Source organism: Amphiura filiformis, chromosome 14 (genome assembly GCF_039555335.1).
Source record: "Amphiura filiformis chromosome 14, Afil_fr2py, whole genome shotgun sequence".
Lineage (NCBI taxonomy): Eukaryota > Metazoa > Echinodermata > Ophiuroidea > Amphilepidida > Amphiuridae > Amphiura > Amphiura filiformis.
In genome coordinates this window covers 43,324,022-43,341,293 of record NC_092641.1, presented here as the reverse complement: position 1 = coordinate 43,341,293, position 17,272 = coordinate 43,324,022, and the positions used below count along the sequence as shown (strand labels likewise).

At 38.5% G+C, this 17,272-nt stretch overlaps 1 long non-coding RNA gene across 1 annotated transcript; it reads right to left on the bottom strand.

Annotated features, from left to right (window-relative positions):
• Nucleotides 1-2,067: 2,067 nt before the first annotated feature.
• Nucleotides 2,068-10,483, bottom strand: LOC140169040 (uncharacterized). Its single transcript, XR_011861329.1, has 3 exons — nucleotides 10,365-10,483; nucleotides 5,668-5,774; nucleotides 2,068-2,333 (listed from the first exon to the last, which is right to left on the bottom strand). It is a non-coding gene; the product is annotated as an uncharacterized lncRNA (long non-coding RNA).
• Nucleotides 10,484-17,272: the final 6,789 nt, after the last annotated feature.

The window sequence follows — 17,272 nt, the reverse complement described above, 5'->3', positions numbered from 1 at the left end:
AATTTATTTTGAAAGTTACAGCTATTTTAATATTTGACATTTTTGGGGAAAATGGAAAAAATCATGAAAACCCCATTTTAACCCCAAATAACTCCTAAATGAGTAAAGTAAAACGTGGGAACTTTTTGAATATTAATTCAGACATATATTTACTCTTGATTTGTTATGTTTTCATGTTCTGCCCAAGAGTGGACTACGGAAGTGAAAGATAAATGCCCATGTCTCATAGTCTAATAGGCTATTTCAGCATGAAATACATATCACACTAAGCCAAAAAAAACTTATAATTTTTACAAGGTCATATCTTAAAATCCTGTCTATCAAAATTAACCAAAATTACACACAGGATTGCCTCAATACTCTACTCTAAACACATGTCACTAACTATGCAGTTGTCCAACTGACACAACAGCAAAATGCACTGACATGCAACACCTTCCTGGACCACATTCACAGCGCAACAGATTTCTTTGGCTACGTTCCAATTATTCGCCTGTGAATGTGATCCCGGAAGCGGTTCTGTGTCAGTGCATTTTACTGTTGTGTCAGTTGGACAACTGCTTGGTTACTGACATGTGTTTAGAGTAGAGTATTGAAGTAATCCTGTGTGTAATTTTTTGTCATTCATGTACAGGCGAATAATTGGAACCCAGCCAAAGAAATCTGTTGCGCTGTGAATGTGGTCCAGGAAGGTGTTGCATGTCAGTGCATTTTGCTGTTGTGTCAGTTGGACAACTGTTTGGTTACTGACCAGTGTTTAGAGTAAAGTATTGAAGTAATCCTGTGTGCAATTTTTGTTCATTTTTATGGAGAGGATTTTAAGATATGACCTTGTGAAAAATTATAAGTTTCTTTTTTGGCTTAGTGTATTTGGATTTTTCCACTTTTATACATGTAAATACATAGACCAAATAATACATTTTACCCAAAAGGTCTCTATAAATTTTTTATTTTATTTATTTTTTTTTCGCTTTTGGAGTGGCCCTGGACCAAGAGCTAAATGCTTAACAGAGATGTCACATTTCCGGAATTTTCAGTATCCAGATATGAGAAAATCTCCAATTTTAAAATGAAAATTCCTTAGAACCCTGACTGGATGATTTATAGACACACTGTACTGTGCAAAAATGGTGATGCAATTTTTCATGTGTATGTGAATGATATGATACTGGAAGTATGTATTCACAGATAATAAATGTTTTTATACTATAAAGTGAAGTATTTTTGAATTTTGCCCCATGAAATTGCATCTCCAGTGGTGCTCAAGTGTGTATGCCCTCCTTTTTAAGAATTACGTAAAAACTGAACTATTCCCCGGGCATAGTCATTTTCACATCATCGGTGTGCGTCCCGATCAAACTCTACGCGCGCGATGACATGTTCGCATTACACACGCGGCGCCAACCCGCTGCCTGCCAGTTGCGGTGACGCGATCAGTTCATAACAAAAAACTTTCTTTGTAAATTTTACCATGGCCTATGAACAATAAAATAGGCCTTTTAACCAATCAGATGACAAAAAGTATATAAAAAAATATTGACTGCTTTATTCGGGTCATAGTTAACATTATAGGCCACGGTGATCTCAAAACCATGCTATGACCCTCCGCTGTGCCTTGGGTCATAGCATGGTTTTGAGATCACCTTGGGCCTATAATCATAACCATGCCGCTCATAGCAGTCAATATTTGTATACTATCTACTGAAGATAGCAGACACATTGCTGATTATGCAGTGTAATCAACTGAAAATATCAGATATACCACTGATTACACCCCGGGATTAGTGCTATCTACTGAAGATCAGTAGCAGACACACTGCTAATCATGCAGTGTAAAGTGCTATCAACTGAAGGGTTTAGTTTGAAGGTGATTATGTTCTTATTATTATCCAAACCAGCGAGCATCTTAGTTCATCATACAGGTATAAGAGTCCAGCACAGAGCCTGCACAATTCTGTTGCAATTAGTGGTGGGTTAAGCCCATTATTTATCTTAATTCGCTACTTCTTCCACAGCAGTTTTTAACATGACACATACAGTGTCATTCACGTGAGGCCACAAATTAGTCCCTCAGATCATTAAAGATAGTCTGATAAAATGTCACTTAATATTGCCAAAGATAATTCAATTCATCTCTTGACTTTTGCTGAAGGCTGGTACTTTACATAAATACTAATTTATAGCATTGTTTGACAAATTGTGTAGGTTGAATAAACGGTACCAACAAGAAAATGTACGCTCCATTCAAAAAGCATGCTTTTTTTCTTTAACCATGGCAGCTCTATAAGAGGTAGATTGATGTCCTGAGGTCCCCTTTTCAAATCATCATGCCCCTGTGAAAGAAGACAATAATAACAAGAACATAATTATTTAAAAGCTTTTATTATAAAACCATTTGATGTATAATCAATGTTATTGCATGCAATGCATGGACGAAATCTACCAACATGAATTTCAACCAATGAATTTTTTTGATCTTGGATTCTATACCTCCCTGTAAACTTAAAGTGGAGGTGTGATTGAAAGGTCTATTTTTGTTCACGGAGTGAACATTTCCCCCACTTGGACCCATATCTCATATGCACAGTTTATCCCTTACATACACTGTGTCTTGAATAGCTATTGTAGCCCATCAACCCTGTGGTTAAGAGGCTAGGAAATAATTTCTAATGTCTCATACCCGGGTTTATATCCCTTTATCTAATCCTGCCCCACATGACAAGGATCAGTGCATAGTCCTAGTTAGATATGAAAATGGAAAGTTAGAACAAATTACTATACACCTGATCCATGAACTGTGTCTTTTGAAAGACTCTTCTTGTTTGTTTGAATCAGGGTCCTGCGTCCACAACATTTAGCTAGAACAGATAATTTTGAAAGCTGAAGTTGTCTGATGAGTAACAGGGGCAATGTGGCGCAGTGGTACAGGCTCTACCTCACAATTGGAGGGTTGCAAGTTCAAGCCCTGGCGGTACCATCGTGTTATGCACTTGGGCAAGGGCTGTAAGCTTAGGGGGTACTACACCTTTGGTAAATTTGAGACTTTTTTGCATTTTTCTCAAAACATAATAACACACTGGTAACAAAGGTTATGTATATAATTGGGGCAAGGAATCAAATTACTTCACTGAAATTTCCGTGACTCAAGACAAGCGGTTCAGTATATATGATTGGATATGAGGTACATCCTAGCTGTACCTCTTTTCTTATCATAAATAACAAACTGCTTGTCTTGGGTCACTGAAATTCCATTTTAGTATTTCGATTCCTTGCCCTATAATACGGATACATTTTGTTACCATTGTGTTATTAGTTTTTGAGAAAAATGCAAAAATAGACACAAATTTATTGAGGGGTGTAGTATCCCCTTAAGAGCCAGTCTCCCTTATTATGTACCCAAATCAGGGGGGTTGTGATACAAAAAGAAATAGAATTTTCTCTAAAAAATAATTTTGGTACATATTAGCACCAACAAGGGGCTTATGTATAACTTATAACAAGTAAAAAAAAAGTGGGATCACGTGGGCGCACTAATTCAATAGAGGTCAAAGTTCATACTTTGTGCCAAATTGGCATTACATTGCCTATGTGCAGTACAAAAGTAGAACTTTGACCCGCAATAAAAATGTGCGCCAACAAGATCCCATCTTACTTTTTGGATGATTGGATAAAGGGGCTTATGTATAACTGATAACAAGTAAAAAAAAAGTGGGATCATGTGGGCGCACTAATTCATTAGAGGTCAAAGTTCATACTTCATACAAAATTAAACGATTTTTAGCTTAAAGTTGCCGAATTCAGCAACATTTCACTCAAATTTTGCTAAATATGACCAAGTATTTTGACAAAATTTTTTTTTACTCTCACCAACTACCATGATGGAATCAGCATCATCTGAAATGCACTCACACAAGTTTCTATGAGACATGTCTGGTGATCCCCATTGAAAAAAAATTCGCACAAAGTATGAACTTTGACCTCTATTGAATTAGTGCGCCCACATGATCCCACTTTTTTTTTACTTGTTATTAGTTATACATAAGCCCTTTATCCAATCATCCAAAAAGTAAGATGGGATCTTGTTGGCGCACATTAATATTGCGGGTCAAAGTTCCACTTTTGTGCTGCACATAGGCAAAATAATGCCAATTCGGCACAATGTATAAACTTTGACCTCTATTGAATTAGTGCGCCCACATGATCCCACTTCTTTTTTACTTGTTATCAGTTATACATAAGCCCCTTTATCCAATCATCCAAAAAGTAAGATGGGATCTTGTTGGCGCATTTTTATTGCGGTCAAAGTTCCACTTTCGTGCTGCACATAGGCAAATATGCATCACTTTGGCACAAAGCTTGACCTTTGACCTCTTTTATATTAGTGCGCCCACATGATCCCAATTAGCTGTTGCTTGTGTTTTATCTACTGGTCGCCAAAGAAGCTAGACGATGACTAAATAAAATTGGGATCTTGTTGGCGCATCTTTTTGTGATGCAGTAAAAAGCCCACATTGTGCAGCGAGTGGGAAAAAGAGGTCAAATTGACCTCCAAAATGAGGCTAAGTCCATATTCAAAAAATCAGAAAAATATGAAGATCAGGAGATCCCAAGCTAATTTTTTCAGTTCTTGCAGAGAATTACTTCTTCTTTGATGAAATGCTATTCGGAGAGTCAGGTGACGCGTTGGCGCGCAATAATACAGGCGTGCAAATATGTGCGAAAATAGGAAATTTTGACCTTTGACCTCTGTTAACTCGGTGCGCCAACGAAATCCCAAAAATTTTTTGCTGAAAAATGAAACTTGCCATGGAGGTCTTTAATTTCAAACTTGTTCGGACTTGGGATCTTGATGGCGCAGCCCGATATGATGCTTTGAAGTTTGCACGAGAGCGCTTTTCATCAAATCATTGGATTTGCTGATTTTGTGCGCCATCAAGATCCCAATTTTTTTTCTTGGTTTTTTGTAATGTAACCATTTGGTACTTGCAAATGCAAAATGCAGGTTGGGATGATGATGCATGGCGCACGATGTTATGCACCTCCAAAGTTTACCATTTGCAAGTATGGCTCAGAGAGGCTGAAATTTCAAGACTTTTTTTAAGCTGAACGAGGGCGCTGTGCACGCTCATATTTTACATGTGAGTTGTTGGTGCTAATATGTACCAAAATTATTTTTTAGAGAAAATTCTATTTTTTTTTGTATCACAGATGGGTACATAATAAGGGAGATTGGCTCTTAAAGATTTAAGGAGTGCTTTAAATCACACTCATTATGATCATTTAAGGAGTGCAGAAGAGTGTGATAGCACTCACAGAACTCTCACACTCCTCAAAACTCTAAGCCTGTTTTACTGCATGAAAGAACTGAATATTGCATAATGCTTGCCATTATGAACATTTCCTCCAAAAATAATACTTGACTTGGTACTTGACTTGACCCCGCCAAAAAACTCCTGGCGCCACCACTGGCTGTGGCTCAAATAATCATGGCTCAAAATGAACATCATAGTCGACAAACAATAATTTCATCCCGGTACACCACTGTTCGACAGTGTCTCACGCCAAGCAATTCCAAAATGTTGAAAGCCCTGCCACCTACCTTTGATCTGAATTTGTTTACTGTATAGGCCTAACAGTAAGTTTTACTGTTGTCATGACTCTACTTACCAAGTTACAGTTAAGTATGTCAATTGTGTCCTTACACACCCTTCATAGAAATTAATCAATCCATTTACAGATTTTAAACATCTCCACACATTGATAAGCTGGGCCAACTGCAAACCAAACACAAAGACATAATAGCATAATCAGTAATATCAACTTGACTAATATTGAATGTTACTGCAAAAATACCCACACATGTAATATAGTTTGGCAGTGATGTATGTGTGTATTTTGTCGGTCACATTTTCAATCACACATATAAAGTTAATGTATACGCACGCAAATTAGAAATTCAAATTTTAACGATTAATTTAGAGAATCATTGTTTTTAGATTCAGGATGTATACCAAAATTGCTTTTTAAAAAAGATTATTTTTGGAATCTAATTAGGAGTTTTGCACACTAGTAAACCCTAATTTAATGATTTTGGCTGCCATTTTGGTATGTAAATTTTGACCCAAAAATCAAAAAATGCAACGGCCACTGTCTAGTGCAGGGCAATGCATTCCGAAAATAGTGTATCCATTGCTATGGTAATTAATCCTGTTACATTGCTACTTCTATAGCAAATACCCTTTATACTTTGTTTTTTTCATTTTTTTACCATCGGGACACTTTCAGGGTGGTTGGCAGTTTTGCAGCATACATGTTTCTACTACGGCTAAATGGGCCACTCTCTGTGACAAAAAGTTGAAAATAGCCCGGTACCACTTTAATTTATTGGCATGATACATGTACATATGTCAGCATAATTATTTATGAACATAATTATTTATGATTAGTGTCTAACAATCACGCCAGGGGTGCGTGCCTTCGCGTATCGCAAGAGAGCTTTGCGTGCCTTCGCGATTATGGGATAGACCTTAAAATAGGCGGTACTGCATAGCAGTTTTGCCCGCCTCATTTCATAGAATTCGGGTGAAGCTTTGACTGCTCTTTTCGCACACAATGGCGGCGGGTCCAGAGCCAAAATTCCCGTTGTGGTGGGACGAAATTTTGATAGACCTTTTACATTGTAGCTCTGTGCCTGTTATTTTATGGATTCTTCATGTTCTTATTAAAAACAAGTCTGTTACAGACTATATATATTCAAACACAAGAAAAATAGTCCAAAGAATCAACATGTTGCCATGGTAACACAAATTTATTGATGTGGCGGGACGGAATGATAAACTTCATGTATTTGTGAACACAGTACGCTTGTTGAATTTGTATCAAAAGTACTACTGGGATAAAACATTTGTTTCTAACATGGGTATTAACTTCAACTATCCTTTTGTTATGGAAGGAATTATAAAATTCACCCCCCTCTTTATAGTACGCTCATTAAAGCCATATTATAACATTTTCAAACAAAATAGATTAGCATCATTTTCTTTGTCATAAAATGTTAGCTTTTACTGTCAGATATATCCCCTTTTATTTTTGAGCCGAACAACTACGGCAAAGCAAAGAAAATTGGAATTTACTACCAGCACACATGTCGCCAAATAAGTACCACTCCTTCGGTCATGTTGTGGTACGACCCTTTGTGTGTATCACCGTGCAGTATACGTACTGTGTGTTATTCGACTAACAATTCCATCGTAATAATAAAGCGCCGGTTCCGGCGTTTTATTCAAAATCTCGGATTTTGACAAAACTACAGCACCTAGAGTCTTGATTTTTGCAGGGTATATTGGTTTAATAAAGTACAATTTAATCGTGTAAAAAAGGAATTTTAAAATTTCAGTGAGGGCGCCTTCCTCAGCAAATGTTATAATATGGCTTTAATTTGTAAAAATCAGGACGGAATGTGGCGGACGAATTTTGTCCACCATGTCAAAATCAACAAAAAAACAACAATTGATTCACTTTAAAACTTTCACTTCCAATGAAAAATTATTGCAAAATATTGACTGAGAAAGAAATTTTTATGCCTTCCTGAACTTAAAAAAAAATCATCTCAGAATGTAGCGGACTGGCGGACCATGTTTTACACCATAGACCCTGAAAATAGAATTATTGCTGACATCCTACTACAAAAGGCCTGAAAAAAAAAAGAAGTTAAAATGACTCTGAGTCTAGCAATGTTGATGAATTCAAATTTTGTGTACTCAGGAATATTTAGTTGATATTTTGAAAGTATTGACTGAATTTTTTTTCGTCCCTTCCGGAACGTAAAAAAATCACCTCAAAATGTGGCGGGACGGAATTTTACACCTATTTTAATTTAGTTCTTTATTTTTGCAAAGTCCACTGAGATTTTTTTAGTGCTAAAATTGTCTATATAGAAGACCTTTATAATACCATGAACAAAAAAACCCTATCTTTTTAAATAATGTAGTAACATCAAATTTAACAATTCCGTCCCGTCACACCGAGAGGGTGCTACGTGTGTATTTTATTGCTTGCATTCCGAAATTGACGGGCAAATTTTACTTTTTTTATGCCGATTTATAATCTTTGGTTAGTAGTCTAACCAGCTCTCGGAGAAATTCACTCCTGTGACAATTTCTAAATTTTAGGTTGAGTGATGACCATTTTTGGCTCTGGCCCGGCGGACTTACATTGCATACACGCTTGGCACGCTGGCGGGCAGTGGCGGCTACATGATGGACGTAACGCGTACATTGTTGTATGTTCCAGCTTGGCCAAGAATATCTAATTGATGTACATGCATTTATTATAAACCTATATAAAGACCAATGGGGCATTATGATTGTTGAAGAAAATATATGCTTGGTGTTCACAACATTTATTTAAAAGTGGCCAAAACAATGTTGACAATATCCGTTCAATGAATGATTCATGCATTCAATTTCAAACTTGACGTTGAATGCCGGGCAGGTCCCCCACTGTCAAAATCGGACCAGCCAAATTTACACGCTACAGTAGTACAGAGCCTGAAAAATAAGATCCCGCTAATCACAAATTGACACACGTATGGGAGCTGCCATGGGGTGGTCGGGGGGGTCGCCGGGTGTAAACGAACGCGTCACCAGCAAGCGTCCTACGCGATCAATAACGTGTATAGGGCGCATAATCGCACACTCAAGTGCGCTGTACGCGACCGGTAGTTCCTGATATATGCGCTGACAGGGTCAATGGCCGCTTCTGCCCCCATCAGACTTTCCTGCCGCTGTGGCAAGTGGCAGGGCGTTTCAACCAATGACAAGCCTTGATTGTGTCCTTTTGTCTGCAATGCGTGTGAGCCACACCGCTCAGCGGCAAGCGGTCCAGCACCCTCAGTTGTCAACCGTCTGGATTGACGACTTAGAAAACTATGTGGAAAAAAAGTGACGGATTTTGCAACAGGATTCCTGTGCCGTGGTATAGAGCATGCGCAGTTATGTCCAAATTGACATTTTGACCGAGTTTGTTGTTTTTATAACTTCAGAGCGCAATCTTGTCACAGCGGTAGCGGTACACAGGCGGCGCTAGCATGTTAGTCAGTCGCGCTTACAGCGCACAACCAAGTCGCATTGAATATAGTTTTCAATAGTACAGGGAACCCATACCATAGTGGCTCTGCACAAAAAAAATGATAGGGCAGCGCCAATACCGATCATACCGTAGGTATGCCAAATTTGCCATCAAACAGCATCATTTTATATATCAAATCAAAGCCCTTGAGTGAAGAAAGCCAATGAAAACCTTTTGTCATAGCACTTTCCGTAGCAAAGTTACATCTAGTCAAAGATTGACTTTCATCAAAAAGATTCAGCTAGCAAAATTCCCAAAAAAAACATTTCGGGGGTGTTTCTAGATCTTAGTCTCATGACGATAGCAGCTTTTTTTAATGGAACTGCTATCAAAATCCCTCTGAAATTCCATGTGTGAGTCTCTCATCACCAAAAAAAAAATCATATATGGGTCAAGTGAAGTAGACAACATATTTAGGTTTCCTTGAGCAAGCGGTTCTTTTAAATTTCAATGTAAATGTGCATTGCCGGTTTAGGCCATTTTGGCCGACTCTAGCAAATGTGTTAAATGACATTTGCCTCTCATACCTATAGTAGGAATTCCAATTGAATGAACGCAGCGTTCAATAGCTGTACTCGATCCAACCGCGACCGTATATCGCGTATCAAACTACAACGCGAACGCACGACCTTGGATACAATGCTAACCAATCAAGAGTGCATTTGGCATGGTTAGATGCACTTCTGTGTTAATCACGCACAGTCGCACACGCTGGCGTACATCGCACAGTGTACGCAAAAAAACCTCATGCAATTGGAATTCCTACTATACATACCGATCAAATGATGTGTCTGTTTTGCCCAGTTTTTTAAGTTTGCGCTTGCGAACTAGATTGGAATTATGCTGGTTTCATACTACCCTGACGCTTGCCGCTTAGCGGCGTGGCGCACACGCATTGCAGACAAACGGACACAATAAAGGCTTGTGATTGGTTGAAACATCCTGACGCTTGCCGCAGCGGCAGGAAAGTATGCTGGAGGCTTTAATTTAATAGTCTAAGCAAGCGGCAGGGTAGTATGAAACCAGCAATCAGGGTCCTGGCCCGGGTTGAAGGGTGACTGACACTGTTGACATTGGTCATTGCCGATTGCATGCAGCTGCATAGCCATACATGCATAGTGCATGCACTGATGCAGCGTCTCTGGTTTGTAACCTAGTCGTACTCGTTAGTCTATTTTATTTACTTTAAAATGTATAAAAATTATCTGTATCCACACAAGTGACACAATACTTACAAATCTTCACACAATCACGCAACCACACAGCTAGCCATCGTTGAAATAAAAGCAGAATCCATTGCCGTGCTGGTACAACGCACTACCGCCGACATGGCTCCGCTCAGCAACACAGCGAGATGAGCGAGTCAGCGAAATACCGATACATCGATTAGGCCGTCATGGCCATGCAAGGTTGCCAGTCATCAAGAAATCCTCCGTCCCCCCCTGTTGGCCATAGACATACCACCTAGACCTGTAACTGCCCATCCCTAACCGTGGCAGTGGGTGAAGCCACGTATCAAGGTGATTTTGGTCGGTGGTCGGACGCGGAGAAATAAGCGTTCATGTCTGGAACGAAAAACGCGATCGTTTGCGTGATTGCTGCGCCGTTATCGCCCGCGTCAAATGCAACGTGTTCTGTAGACGCGAACATGTCTGCTTGTTTGCGTCCGGGTTGCGTCCTTGTCAAAATCGTTGCTAAGCAGTGTTGACTTCACTACGCAAACCAAAGTTATAGGTCTAGGTTCTTGTTTGTCTGGGCTTTTGGCCCCAGACAAACGAGAACCTAGACCAATAACTTTGACTCGCGTAGTGAAGCCGACACTGCTTAGCAACGAATTTGACAAGGACGCATACCCGGACGCAAACAAGCAGACATGTTCGCGTCTATGGAACATGTTGCATTTGACGCGGGCGAACGGCGCAGCAATCACGCAAACGATCGCGTTTTTCGTTCCAGACATGAACGCTTATTTCTCCGCGTCCGACCACCCGACCAAAATCACCTTGGCTACGTGGCTTCACCTAGGCCTACTGCCATGGTTAGGGCTGGGCAGTTACAGGTCTAGGTGGTATGTCTATGCTTTTGGCCATGCTTTTGGCTCCAATCAGCTGGAATTAGCGGACCGGAAAACTGCCAGCGAGATAGCTAGATATCCCATCACTCTTCGCCATACATACATTCTCCCAGCCACATTTCCCTAACATAATATGAAATGAAAAAAAAAGGGAAATTTAATTCGGCAGAGGCGCCGTCCAGTTTTCCGGTCCGCTAATTCCGGCTGATTGGAATTAGCCGAGCTAAAGCGCCCAAAACGTCTTCAATGTCAGGAATGGTGTCAATAATAAGAAAAGACCCCCTTTTTAAAGTCAATATGCTAGATGAGACCCTCCTTCTTTTTTACATTCTACCCAATTTTATCATAAAAATGCCATGAAGTAATTAATGAAGAAACTTAAAATCAAACTATTGGCATCTATATTTCTATTGCAAATTTGCAAAAAATTAAAACTTTTGAAATTTGTTCCATATTTATTGAAATTTCTCTACCCGATAACTCCCCTTTTCAAGTCTTATATACCCAATAAACCCATTTTGTCAAAAATTTACACGCAATTACCCTTTTTTCATTTTTATAATACCCAATAAACCCTTTTAATCACCATTTATTACCGACAGGCCCCTACTTCCCAACGCCTGTCGGCACTATACCCCCAACCATCCTCCTCCCCCAAGTTCAGTAGGGCATACATGTTTAGAAAATGAACGAGTCGTGTATCTACCAGGTTTTAATGTGCATCCCCCCAGGACTCTACCAAACCAACTTTTTTAGCTTCCTTTTATGGTCCTATAACACATTCAAGATGTTAACAAAAATATTTCCCGGCACTCCGGCCATATTCAAGGTTAAAGGTCAACACAGTGGTAAAATTTCAAAGTTGCTCAAATCTGGTTAACAAGCACACCAAATTATTCCTCTCATTGCAAGTATTCAGAAAAGTATAGTTTGACTTAATGGCCAATTTTGTCAATAACGAAGCATTTTAGACAGTGCAAACAAATCCTTTTTTTGACTTGCTTTTGCAATCGGAGCACTTTTAATTTTTGGCCCCTGTGTGGCCAAAAAAAACTGACCACCGCCCAAAATTTGACCTTTTTGCTTATAACTCAAGAACGGTAAGTCGCAGGTAGGTCAAACTATACTTTTTTTGAATCCTTGCAATGAGAGGAATAATTTGTTAACCAGATTTGAGCAACTTTGAAATTTGATCACTGTGTTGACCTTTAACCTTGAATATGGCCGGAGTGCCGGGAAATATTTTTTGTTAACATCTTGAATGTGTTATAGGACCATAAAAGGAAGCTAAAAAAGTTGGTTTGGTAGAGTCCTGGGGGGATGCACATTAAAACCTGGTAGATACCCGAAAATATTTAAGGAATGACATGCTAAACAATAGGCAAATCATACTGCATAAAAATGATCGATACTGCCTTCAGTCATCTCTAAGAAAATATCGAAACTATATACAAATCTGGCGATATACGGATTTAAATGGTACGGGATCTGTTCATTTTAGTGTAATATCGTTGCATTTTACATTTTTTTAGAGAGAGTCATTTGAATGAAAAAAGCAAATGCTCTTTTACCAGTTTTCCCCAAGGTTATTATACTTTATAGTTGTAGAGCTTTTAGTGATGTTCTGTTCATAAACAATGTGTTTAGTGTATAAAGCAAAATAATTATGTCTATTTATGTTCAATATCTAAATATTTAAAGCTATAATGTGTGATTTGCTTCACAGCGACGCCCTCCATTTTACTCGGATTTCTACTTTTTGCATAATTAAAATGCCCAGTGGTGTACTAAAACACAGGCGGCGGATGACATGATCGAGCCGGCAACTTATGAAACCGCCCGGCCGTATGGCATTTTCCAATATAGTCGGTTAGTTTTGTGGGGTTCATTATCGAACCCCAACGGTTTTAGCTTGTATCAACATAGGCCAATTTGTTTGTGATATTTCAAGCGTTTTAAAATTTCAAAAATAATCCCATTCAATTACACGGTTGACGATGAAAATTTACTGAATTTAGAGAATGCAATGCGGCCACCACCTGCTAAAACACCACGTAAAAGACTAAGCCTGAAGTGCTTTAATAACAGTAAAATTTTAATTAGAGAATAAAGGTATTGTTTTTTAGCCGCTGTCGTGCATCTATCGTCTCATATAACACGGGCGACATCATTATTTTAAAGTAAAACAACGAGGCGAAGCCGAGTTGTTTTACGCCAAAAATAATGATGTCGCCCGTGTTATATGAGACGATAGATGCACGACAGCAGCTAAAACAATATCTTTATTCTCATTCTTAAACACTTTAATTCAAATAAAGAAATCATAAGTATTAAAAATTTTATTCAAATTAAATCCTACATTTTGCAAGGAATTATACCAAGGGCTTAAAATCGATCAGTCCCGTTGTTGCTATGCGCCTTCGATTGGTTCAAATATCACATGCGTATCGCGTTGATGCACACGCGCTGACCCGTGTGATATCGTGTCATATCACACGGGTAAGAACCAATAAGATTGCAGGTACGTTCTCAAGTGTTTAAGAATACATGTTACACTGAAAACTTAAACTAGTCAGGCAGTTGCTTGACTAACTTAAAGCTAGTCAAGCAGGTTAGTCCAGCCCGCTTGACCAACCTAACGTTAGTCAAGTCCGTATCTCAAGCTAGTCAAGCCTGCTGGACCAACTTGAAATCTTGATAAGCTAGTCAAGCCTGCTTGACTAACGTGTAATGCGGTGCTTGACTAACTTACAATATCGATGGCTTGACTAACTTGAAGATGTAAACCGGCTTGACTAGCTTTAGGTTAGTCAAGCCGGCTTGACCAGCTTTAGGTTAGTCAAGCCGGCTTGACTAACCTTAGGTTGGTCAAGCCAATGACTTTCGTAACTTTCATTTCGCAATACTAAATTGCGCAACCGCTTTGAACATGCATGTTCAACACATAGGAAATTGCTTTGAAATGACTGCCCCATTGTACGTAGTTGTCTTGTCGGAATGGAAAGTTTAGGATTGACAACCTGGCACTAGCATTATTGTTTAACAACATTATACTGTTTATATTTGTAAGAGCTTTCTGATGGTTTTTAAAATGCAATTTAGTGATATTTTGGATATTCACAAGCGATTACAGAGTTTAAAATCTAAGGTAAGCATACTAAACATGATAAGTACTGATAATAAGTTTCACAGGTATAAAGTGCCTCCGTGGTCTAGTGGTAAGTGTAGAGGGTTTGTAATCTCTAGGTCCGAGTTCAATTCCCAAAGAAGGTAAGTGGTCATAAATTTGTTGTAATCATATAACCAGGTAAGAGGATTTTCTTCAAGTAATATATCAGTTTCAAAACGCAAAATTATGAGAATAAATCCCACCAGACAAGATTAAATTCCATATTTGTCTCTTTTTTTCCTTTTTTTTACCAGTAACGTGGTTTGCAGCACGCTAGTCAAGCAAGCTAGTCAAGCAGCTGCCTGACTAGCTTAGGAAAGCTTGACTAACGTTAGGTTAGTCAAAATGGACACCATCTGGACTAACGTAAAGTAAGTCATAAACTAGTCGAGCGACTAACGTAAGGCTAGTCAAGCAGGCTTGACTAACGTCCAAGCTAGTCAGGCAGGTTAGTCAAGCCTGCTCGACTAATGTCAAAGTTAGTCAAGCACGTTAGTCAAGCAGGCTTGACTAGCCTTACGTTAGTCAAGATGGGCACCATCTGGACTAACTTTACGTTAGTCAAGCTGACCAATATAAGTTTTCAGTGTACGATCGGCGAGCGTAGTACACACATTGTAGGCGCTGGAATGAAATCGCAATATTCTTCGTTATACCTCATTTGTTTGGATCGAAATTAAAGGGGATAATGTGACCAGCGAAAACAAACATTTAAATAGGAATCTATTCTTTATGCAAATCACACATTATTGCTTTAAATGTGTTTATCGTTAGGCCATAGACCCTATAAGAGGGGCTATAGTTAGCCCTTAGTGTTTTTGAGTATTTACGTGACTGTTTAATCTACTGTTTAATTTGGTTAATTTAGTCTTTACCTCATGTACCTTAACTGTAATCATGGTAACCTTTAAAGGTATTACAAAGTAAACGTATTGAAGTGTTTAAACAAGTATTTAAAACCCAAACATTTTTATTTTCAGTGCATTAATAGGCAACGCTATTATTATACCAATTCATGTTTAACAAAAATCTAACTCCATACTTTTTTATCGTTCATTAAAAAAAGTTATATAGGTTTCTAGCATGTTTCGTTTTGTACCTTTACTCTGTTGAAATCCCGACATCTAAAAACCCAAGATGGCCGCCAATTAAATATGCAAATTAGGTTATTTTTGTATTTTTCGCTTTTATTTAACCAAAGTATTAATTAATTAGTTAATTGATTAATTAGTTTCTTTAGTTCTTTCTTTCTTTCTTTTTTTTTCTTTCTTTCTTTCTTTCTTTCTTTCTTTCTTTCTTTCTTTTTTTATTGGTTTTTTTACCTATAAGGCCCATTATTGTCATTTCGGAGTAATGACCCTTCGGAATAACGAACCCTATTGAATCGAATTTACAACCAGGTTCGTTATTCCGAAGGGTCAATACTCCGAAGGGTCATTACTCCGAAATTCGGAGTAATGACCCTTCGGAATAACGACCCTTGTTTAAAATTCGGAATAACGAGCCTAATTTTAAATTCGGAATAATGACCCTTCGGAATAACGACCCTTGTTTTAAATTCGGAATAACGAGCCTAATTTTAAATTCGGAGTAATGACCCTTCGGAATAACGACCCTTGTTTTAAATTCGGAATAACGAGCCTAATTTTAAATTCGGAATAATGACCCTTCGGAATAACGACCCTTGTTTTAAATTCGGAATAACGAGCCTAATTTTAAATTCGAATAATGACCCTTCGGAATAACGACCCTTGTTTTAAATTCGGAATAACGAGCCTTCTTTTAAATTCGGAATAATGACCCTTCGGAATAACGACCCTTGTTTTAAATTCGGAATAACGAGCCTACTTTTTAATTCGGAGTAATGACCCTTCGGAATAACGAGCCTCATATTAAATTCGGAGTAACGACCCTTCGGAATAATGAACCTTAATATAAATTCGGAGTAATGACCCTTCGGAATAACGACCCTTGTTTTAAATTCGGAATAACGAACCTAGTTTTAAATTCGGAATAACGAGCCTACTTTTAAATTCGGAGTAATGACCCTTCGGAATAACGAGCCTCATATTAAATTCGGAGTAACGACCCTTCGGAATAATGAACCTTAATATAAATTCGGAGTAATGACCCTTCGGAATAACGAGCCTTGTTTTAAATTCGGAATAACGAACCTAGTTTTAAATTCGGAATAACGAGCCTACTTTTTAATTCGGAGTAATGACCCTTCGGAATAACGAGCCTCATATTAAATTCGGAGTAACGACCCTTCGGAATAATGAACCTTAATATAAATTCGGAGTAATGACCCTTCGGAATAACGACCCTTGTTTTAAATTCGGAATAACGAGCCTGGTTTTAAATTCGGAGTAATGACCCTTCGGAATAACGAGCCTTGTTTTAAATTCGGAATAACGAGCCTGGTTTTAAATTCGGAGTAATGACCCTTCGGAATAACGAGTCTTGTTGTAAATTCGGAATAACGAGCATTCTGTTTAATGCGGAGTAATGACCCTTCGGAATAACGAGCCTTGTTTTAAATTCGGAATAACGAGCCTGGTTTTAAATTCGGAGTAATGACCCTTCGGAATAACGAGCCTGGTTTTAAATTCGGAATAACGAGCCTGGTTTTAAATTCGGAGTAATGACCCTTCGGAATAACGAGCCTAGTTGTAAATTCGGAATAACGAGCCCTGTTTTAAATTCGGAGTAATGACCCTTCGGAATAACGAGCCTTGTTTTAAATTCGGAATAACGAGCCTGGTTGTAAATTCGGAATAGCGAGCCTAGTTGTAAATTCGGAATAACGAGCCCTGTTTTAAATTCGGAGTAATGACCCTTCGGAATAACGACCCTTCGGAATAACGACCCTTCGGAATACCGAACCTTGTTGTAAATTC